Below are 9162 nucleotides of genomic sequence, written 5' to 3' on the forward strand. Positions count from 1 at the left end.
CTAGGAATACTATGCAAGGATTCGGTGGCCTCATCGCGCGGTCAGATGCCTGCTCACGGGAGAAGTCGCGGTTGTTTGAGCAGCAAGAACATCATAGCCCCTAGGAGGACTAATAGGTCTCGATGGAGGCACACATGGTCAGGATGATCAATAAACAGTGACATGCATAGCACGACTGCTAGTGCCCATTCCGGGTGCCGATGACGCTCAAACACTCAGGGCAGTACTAGTGTTTGTACTATGGCATAATGGGAGACATAATGTGTAGATGTGTAACTATGTTGACCAGTCCTGGTCCTTGTGAAGAAAGAACGGAGAGGCATGGCAGATTTGAGCTGCTGCAAGTATTCAAAGCGATTCAATAGCGGTGCTAGTTTCCCTCGCCAAAAAAAATGACCGTGCTAGCTTAGATGTGATAGAATCACGTATGCTTGCTTAGCCAGATCACAACATCCATGCACAACACCGTATCTGGTGACTCAAATTGAGATATGTGGGTTAAGTAAGCTTCGAATTGGGTTAAGCGGGCATACCGAGACATAAAAACTCGTACGGCACAGGCTGCCGCTTAAGGTCGTACGAGGGGTAGGCCGTGCGCACGTCCTACCGTGCACCCTTGCACTCTGACCTACCCTTATGATATGATTATACAACCGAGGCTTCCGTATTTTGTAACTCCCTACATAACGATACTACGATGCAATCAATATAAGATATCAATGAACAAAAAATGGGAGAGTAACCTCGAAACCCTAAGCACACGACACAAGGACATTCCAAGGAAAATTCAAATAGAAGCAAGGACACATCAACAAGATACTTAGACAACACAACTATAATTTGAGGAAAACTACTCTATTTTAATATAGTACTAAGTAATAGTTAAACAAAGCACACATACTGTCAAATTTACTGAATATTCCCAAAATAACATATACTCATTAATATTGTATGTAGAGATGAAGAATGTACACTCTCAGACTATTAACTGGTCAGAATACAGAAGTCATTTAAAGCTATTCTTAAGCTTGTTCCACAGCATATTGGATATTGATAAATTACACTTGTAATAAAAATTTCCTAGCAATATAAATGATCATGATGTATATTATACTTTAAAGTAAAGTATGCCTAAAAAGGTGGAAATAAATTAAGCCCATTTACTAATTTTCCGTGGTACAAATGGACTTGCCATGTGAACAGCAGCAGCGCGGACTATAAAATGAACACTTTGTTCATAAGTTCACAACAAAGTGGTTATTATGAATTTAAGATTACTAGCAAGATCAGTAGACATGACTATGCCGAAAGAAAGAATATAACTACTCTTAAGCTTCCAAATCTGCCAAATGAGTTACCAATTTGACATCTTAGTATTTTTTTTCCTTCTGTGGGTTATTTAAGATCTTAGTTTGTTCAAGCTAGTTCTCATGTAGGTCCAAAAACAAATCATTCACCGCCTCGAGTACTTGTCATGCTACCTGTGCAACCAAAGGGGTATCACTCTTATTTTCATTTCACGAGGGTGGACCGAAAGGCAAAACGCTCCTTAGCAAACAAAAAAAACTTTCACCCTTATGAATCTAGTCTTTTTTGGATAGTAGAATCCATAGTTGGATTGTCGAAGAGTGTATAGAGGAGACAGTGTGCGTGTTAGTATTTTTTTTAGGAAGGCGAGTGTGTCAGTTAAATTAAATATAAGTTTTCCTTGTTTTACAATCATATATACTCCCTCTGTCTTAAATGTCTAATACGTCTAACAAAAGTGAACGGAGGGAGTAGTTTTTTCCACCAATAAAAAGAAAGAAAGAGCCATATATAATTCTGTAAAAAAAATTATAGGATTCATGCTCGGAAAAAAACTTTGGTTTGCACCCATCATGGGCTTTAGTGGCCCACACCCGAAGACTTCGGCCTGCAATTCACTTGCTCCGTCCGTCCACTACGCCCCCTTGTTCGAGTCCATCCACTGCACATCCCGCAGACACGCAGCAGTAGAAAGGGCGAGATGCCCAGCCGCCGCCACCGCCCCCGCCCTCGCCGCCGCCGCCGGCGCCGCTCGCCGGAGGCTGGTCCACTGGACGACGACGACCTGCTGTGCGAGATCCTCCTCCGCCTCCCCCCGCAGCCGTCCTACCTTCCGCGCGCCTCCCTCGTCTGCAAGCGCTGGCGCCGTCTCGTCTCCGACCGCGGCTTCTCCCGCCGCTTCCGACGCCACCACGGTCGCAGCACTCCCCTCCTCGGCTTCTTCGACAGACACAGCCTCTCCTTCGTACCTACCCTCGATGCCCCGGATCGTGTCACGCCCGACCGCTTCTCCCTGCAGCGCGGCGACGGCGACCGCTTCCTCTCCCTCGGATGCCGCCATGGCCTCGTACTCATCTTCGCCATATCGCGGAACAAAATCCTGGTTTGGGACCCCTTCACCGGCGACCAGCATTGCCTTGACATTCCCCCGGGGCTTGCGATACATGCCGAGAAGACCACCATCAACGGGGCGGTGCTTCGCGCCGGAGACCTCCAACACTTCCAAGTGGTGTTGACAGTGGCAGACAGTGTGGGCAAACGACACGGACGACCCCATACTCGTCAGAGACCGGGGTATGGGGTGATCTCATCACAACACAGCTTCCACCCCTTGTAAGTGCCACTTTTCCTCCAACTTCCGTTAATACGGGCATGCCTGCTGTGCTGGCTGGGGTTCCCTTTACTGGACGCTTGTTGGGAATTTTATTGGAGATCTTGAGTTTGATTTGGAGAATCAAAGCCTAGCTGTGATACGGGTGCCAGTGCATATGCTTAAAGAGGGGAATTACGCCTTCACGATTATGCGGGCAGAGGATGGTGGCCTTGGTTTACTCTTCCAGGCAGACGGCCATAGCATTCAATTATGGAAGAGGAAGATTGATCGTGATGGTGTTGCTTCATGGGGGCTTGGAAGAACTATTGACCTGAACAAGCTACGTTCCCTGGATTCACAGGGCCTTACAATACTAGGGCTCGCTGAGGAAAATAATGCGGTGTTCTTGTGGACAAGCGGTGTCCTTTTCATGGTCAATCTTGAGTCATTGCAGTTCAAGAAACTTTGGGAAACCAACTTCCTTAGTACTTATCATCCATTGGAAGGTGTCTACACAGCAGGTAATAGCATGCCTTCACATATCGGTTGTAACAAAACCAAGTCATTTTATAATTGGTTGCCGGCACATGATTACCTTTCATGTTAACTTAATAATTTTAAGTAGTGTTATATCAGTTGTTTCTTCTGCTGCTTGATGACCTCTTCTGTCAGTTGTGGGATATGGCAGGCGATTTATCTTCCTGTAGTATTTCTGTTCCGAATTTTGTGTGGTGGTGAACTGGCGTTTTGTGTAATGATTATGATTTGTAGAAACAAAATCTGTTAGTGGTATTATGTGCTCTGCAACCAGGCGGTGGGCTGCAATTGGTCTATTGTTAGCTTCAATTCTCTATCTTTTGTTGCTCTACTCGGAGCCAATAAGCTGCTTTCATCAGCTTATTATGTGAATATCCATACAACAAAAAAATGATGACAAAGATTAGCAAATTCTTTCTGTAGTATTGAACTCAATTTCACTATTGCGTGCCTACTCACATATACAGGAATCGTATAATGGCAGTTTCAGTGCATAGTTGTGGTAGAGTTTTTTCTCAAGAGTTGGAAGTTGAAAATAACTGAAATAACAGATAGGTAGAATAGGTACATTTTGAAGCTTAAAGCTAGTTCTGTTTTCCTTCATTCACTATTTATTATCTATGCTAATCTCGCTAATAACATTACATCCATAATGACGAATTTGTTTAAATTTTAGAATAATTGTTCATTTTACCACTTTGAGGAGTCTCACTGAGGGTGCCAAGTCCATTTTTATCTGGGAAAAACTAATCCTTTTGTTCATTTCACTTTTAAGGGCTAAATTTGTTTCAAGATAATCTAAATCCAAATAGTCAGAAATCACAGTCACTTTTGTGCTAGGAATTATTAGTATGATTGTGTTTTTATTTTCCTGATATGGTGTGGAACGAGCTTATAATTCGAGATAACCTGTCTCTTATGACCAGCTAATGGTCTGAGCGTCCATGTTCTTCATTTCTACAGTATTCATCAGCATACACTGTTCCCCCACATCCTTTAAATTTTACAACAGTTGTGGTTTTGTTTATCTTTTCCTAATGTTTTATGAAAAATGAGTTTTTTTCCTCAAATTACAGCTGCGAGTTTACATAAATATCTCATTCTCATATATATTTGTCTTTTTGCTGGAATTACAATGTTGTTACTTGTTTGACTTGTGCTTGAAGAAAGAGGCATTGGTGATGAACATGATGCAGCTGATCTTTTGCACCTTACATAAGACGATTGTCCGGTTAATTATGCTCTTGTGATGAACTGGTGTAGCAGGTAAGCTTATGTTCTGTATGTAAGCTGAGATATCTGAACAAAATGTATTGCTTTCTTTTTTACTGTCATTTCTCAAGTACCAATTCCAAGAGAGGTCTGTAAGATTTTCTCTACAACTCTTCGCTTATTTATTCACCTGGCCACCTTCTTGCTTTGGTGCCTGGCTGCATCTGAAAATTTTCTTCAGGCCCTGCTTTCTCATCCGTTCCTCAACAGCTCTCCATTCTCTTTCCTATCCTTCAACCACCTGCCTTCTCTTTTATTTGCTGATGTTCTATCCCCTCTCTATTATGGATGCGCAACTTTGCTTGCCTTCCCAGTCCATCTTGCTTGCTGTCATCTTTCAGTTTACCTCCTCAGTAACAACCCACCCCCCCCCCCCCCCCCCCTGCGCCCCAGTTTCTTCCGGCAATGCGGCTTTTTCTCTCTGTAGCTCCTCAGATGACTCAGGACCCTTGCCCTTTTCATGGATATATTGGCATAACGAAATTGCATCCTCTTTCGTGTTATATATGGGAGTTTTTGTTTCTTTTACTTCTACCAGTTGCTACATGCCTTTGATTGGTTTTTCTTGGTTATGGATCTATCGAGTCCTAGTGTGATTTATATGTTGTTACCTTTAAGTAAGTAGTTGATGACCATTTGCTTCATATTTTCCTTTATTTAAACGCGATAACTATGCCATTCTAATGCTGCTTATTTTTATGGTACCTAGTAAACTAATGATCTTCATAATACTCGAAGGTCATGTGTTAGAGTACGTAATAGGCCTAATGGCCTGGGCTGGCGGTATAGCCCGTTAGTCTTAGGGTTAATTAGAGATAAGGGTCGCTTGCTTAGGGGTCAAGTAAGTGTTGCTTTTTGAACTAGCTAGATCAAGTACTCTCTTGCACGGATGTGCAAGCTAGCTAGACAAGCTAGCAAGCAAGCAGCTTGATCGATTCCTTTAACCACAGCACACACACGTATACGTGAACAGCTAACTTCGGCAGTCTCGGCGAAACAGATACGAGGCACCAAATCGATGGATCGCAACAGGCTCGTCTCGAGCCTGGTTCTTTATTGCTTTTGCTCTTTTCGTTGGTCTATTACAGGGGGCTGATACATGTATATATAGGAGACTAGGCTAGCTATTACATGACCGTGTAGGCTAGGAATCCTAATCCTATTCGATGTCCAGCACTTATTCTATCCGGATACACACACGTACAAAAACGGAATATTAGTCATGTTTAACACTCATAGTAAGCCTTGCTTGGGATTTAAATAAACCTCTCTATATAAAGAGAGGAGATGTATCAATCTAAGGAAGCAAGAATTAAGACGGAAATCCCTTCCCTCTTGCCCGGCCGTGGGCAAAAAAAGGCCCCCGGCCGGCCCTCTCGCGCCGTCCTTCTAGCAGCGCCATAACAATTTGGTATCAGTTAGCTTCGGTTCGATCATGTCTTCACCGTCGCCCAACCCGTCTCTTCAGCTGCCGGGATCCTCCGTCGTGCCCGCCCCCGCCGTCCTCACCCCATCGGAGGTGTCTGGGGCGCTGCGGGGCCTAACCCAGGCGGTCCAGGAGATCCGCATGTTCTTGGCCGGGTTCTACAGGCCGCACCCGGCTGCGCCGCCCATCGCCGCTGTGGCTGTCGTGGCAGCCGCTGCACCAAGCGGCCTCCGCGCTCGTCGGGCCGCTGCAGCTGCCATCCACCGCCCCGCCCTGGCTGTCGTGGCAGCCGCCGCTCCTGGCGGCCTCCACCGCGCCCGGCGCTCCGCCGCAGCAGCCGCTGCCGCTGCCCTAGGGCGTCCCCGCCACGCTCGCCGGGCCGCGGCAGCTACCATCCACCGCCACCACCGCCTCGCCCTAGCTACAGTGGCAGCCGCCACCCCGGGTGGCCTCCGCCGCGCCCGGCGCTCCGCTACAGCAGCCACCACCGGTCAGCTCTGTCCCCGCATCGACCGCGCCGGCGGGAGTCCCAATCCACCAGATCAAGTTCCCGCCATCACCATTACCGCTTCCCCAGGGCGTCCCCATCCAGCAGATCAAGTTCCCGCCGTCGCCGTCACCGCTTCCGGCTTGGATCACTACCCGCCACGTGTCGGCGGCGGTGAGGCTACAGGCTGCTGCACGCGGCCTCCTAGCGCGTCGGCGTGTGCGGGAGATGCGTGGTCTACAGCTGCCGCTCCTCCCAGCTGCGCTTCGCTGCGCAAAGGACCTCGATTTCGTCCGCTGCATCGGGGATCTTGGGCATGCTGTTTTCCCCGCGGGCACCGACCTCAAAGTCTGCGACATCGGCGGTTGGGGGCGCACCCCTCCTTGTCATTCTCCATCGCAAGCCCTCCACTCTTCTCTGTGCGGTGCAGACCAACAGCCGTCCGGCGGGGAGAAGGCAGGGTGTCACCAACAGGAGCGCACCGTGTAGCACCACTGCATTCCGCCGGCCGCCGCGAGGGCGTCTCTGCTGGTCGCTCTTGCGACCACTTCCAGGTGGCCATACACATGCACTCCTTTTGTCCAGATGGTGTCCATGGGATCCAGGTGGTTGTACACGCACGTCCGACGTGCGGATGGTCTCCACTTTTTGTTAAGGGGTCCAAAATAAATCATCTCAGTCCATTTCAGGTTGAGAGTAATAAAACAAGCCGAGATGTAAAAGGCTTGTTTTTAGGTGTTAGGTTTGTGTTGCGTCGAGTCGCGGTTATAAGTTGGTTAGGCTGCAGCTCGAGGACAAGCTGCATGTCCAGGTGGGGTGTAGTGTTAGAGTACGTAATAGGCCTAATGGCCTGGGCTGGCGGTATAGCCCGTTATTCTTAGGGTTAATTAGATATAAGGTCGCTTGCTTAGGGGTCAAGTAAGCCTTGCTAGGGAGTCAAGTAAACCTCTCTATATAAAGAGAGGAGATGTATCAATCTAAGGAAGCAAGAATTAAGAAGGAAATCCCTTCCCTCTAGCCCGGCCGTGGGCAAAAAAAGGCCCCCGGCCGGCCCTCTCGCGCCCTCCTTCTAGCAGCGCCATAACATTCATTAAGTTTTATATTCTATTTATCTTTTTGCTCACATTTATTGCAGTTTTATGGATGATTATTCTAGCGTAAGGCAGTTTGCTTAAATGTTTTCTCAGTGTATCTCTTAGTCTATTTTGATTTCGGTCATGGGTCATTATGGTCCCTAATTTTCTTTGTCTGGTCCAAACTATATGTAGCACGATTAAAAATGTGATCGAAATGGCATGACTAGATTCCCCGTAAAAACTGCTTTTGTCACAAATTGCATTTTTTACCATCATCTTAATATTATCAGTAAAACTAGGGGTCAAAGTATTGTTTCTGATATTGTGGAGAAGAAAAAACGCATCTATTTTTGGCTGAAGGAAGTGTGTCTATATTAATAAAATGATGCAAGATCCCTTAGTTGATACTTCTACTACACGAGTTTAATAAAATTTCATTGTGAGCAACTAGCTAGCTCTCTACATTTCTAAAGAGTATGTCTATATGAGGTAGTAACCAGTTGATTCAACTTTGCTACTCCATGAGCCCCTTATATGCTCTTGATAAGCTTGGATCTCCAATATTTCCCTCTAATGGAGTTATTTGAACCACTGATTTCTTGCCTTTACTGACAACAGAATAACAGATGTAGGCCAAAACCTGATAATATGCTAACAATAAGATTTGAAGGTGTGGTGGTAAAAATGAACTGTTCTCCTGCAGGGGTTCTCTGTTTCTAGTGGTTTTTTCCCCACTAATACTGACTGCTGAGACGGTTAAGTTTTGGAGGATCTGGTGCAGTTTCCACAATTCTAGTGAAGCTGATGTTTACTGTTTAAGTCGTACAAAATATTGAGCTACGTAAATTTAACCGTTTTTTATGAATGTATTGTACAAATTGGTTTGGCTGATGATTGAAAATTGGCTGCTCCGCAGGTATCTAGGACTACATTCTGGTGGCCAAGATGCACAAATGCGTTATGTGCTGTGCACGGGGTCTGTGACGTGCTCTTTAGAAATTGGGCCTCCGTACTGGTCGGTTGTAGTAAGACTTGTAGGCACTTACCGTCTATTGCCAGTGACCTGCTTGAATTAACGTTTACTTGCGGTTTGTTTGCTTGATGCCGTCTTGAGCAAGAACGTTGAGAGGCCAGCTCACTTGTGAGTTGTGTGTGTGCGACTCCTTTCAGTATCTCAAAATGACATTACGCTGATCATGAAGGTGCTTGAATCCTGGAGAAGTGATATCCTGTGTTTGTCACCAGAATGCCTAGGATGTGAGTTCTGTTTATTTGTTGTTTGCTATTCACGTCGCGTAAAGTTTTACCTTCTACTGTGTGCTGGCATGAATTATTTTGGTGGAGTTACATTCCGAATGTAGTTTGCTTGCAAGTATTTACTCATTTTCCCACTGATTTTGCAATCTGCATCTCTATGCTAAGCAGAGGTTGGTGAATAGACAAGAGACAACAACCTTTCACTGTATAAGACAGATTATGAAGATCTTGTCTAGGGAACCAAAGATCAGGGAGTGGTGACCGATCATTGATAGGGGTATGTTCTTCAAGTAGTGAATGGCAGGCTTTTGATGGGTTGGCTGACATTTGAATTTTAAGAAATACAATTTCAAGTTTCTTCCTCGCAGAAAATATAAACATTTTTTTACAGGAAATCTGTGGGCTTTATTAATTACAGGAAAACCATCACCGACCTTCAGATGCTAAATCACTGCTAGAACTTATTGCATAGAACCCCCGACAAATC

General features: G+C 45.7%; 1 pseudogene; it reads left to right on the top strand.

The window, feature by feature from the left end:
- The first annotated feature begins 1974 nt into the window (after nucleotides 1–1974).
- Nucleotides 1975–8920, top strand: LOC123143442 (F-box protein At5g03970-like; annotated as a pseudogene).
- Nucleotides 8921–9162: the final 242 nt, after the last annotated feature.

The sequence above is a fragment of the Triticum aestivum genome, chromosome 6D (assembly GCF_018294505.1).
Source record: "Triticum aestivum cultivar Chinese Spring chromosome 6D, IWGSC CS RefSeq v2.1, whole genome shotgun sequence".
Classification (NCBI taxonomy): domain Eukaryota; kingdom Viridiplantae; phylum Streptophyta; class Magnoliopsida; order Poales; family Poaceae; genus Triticum; species Triticum aestivum.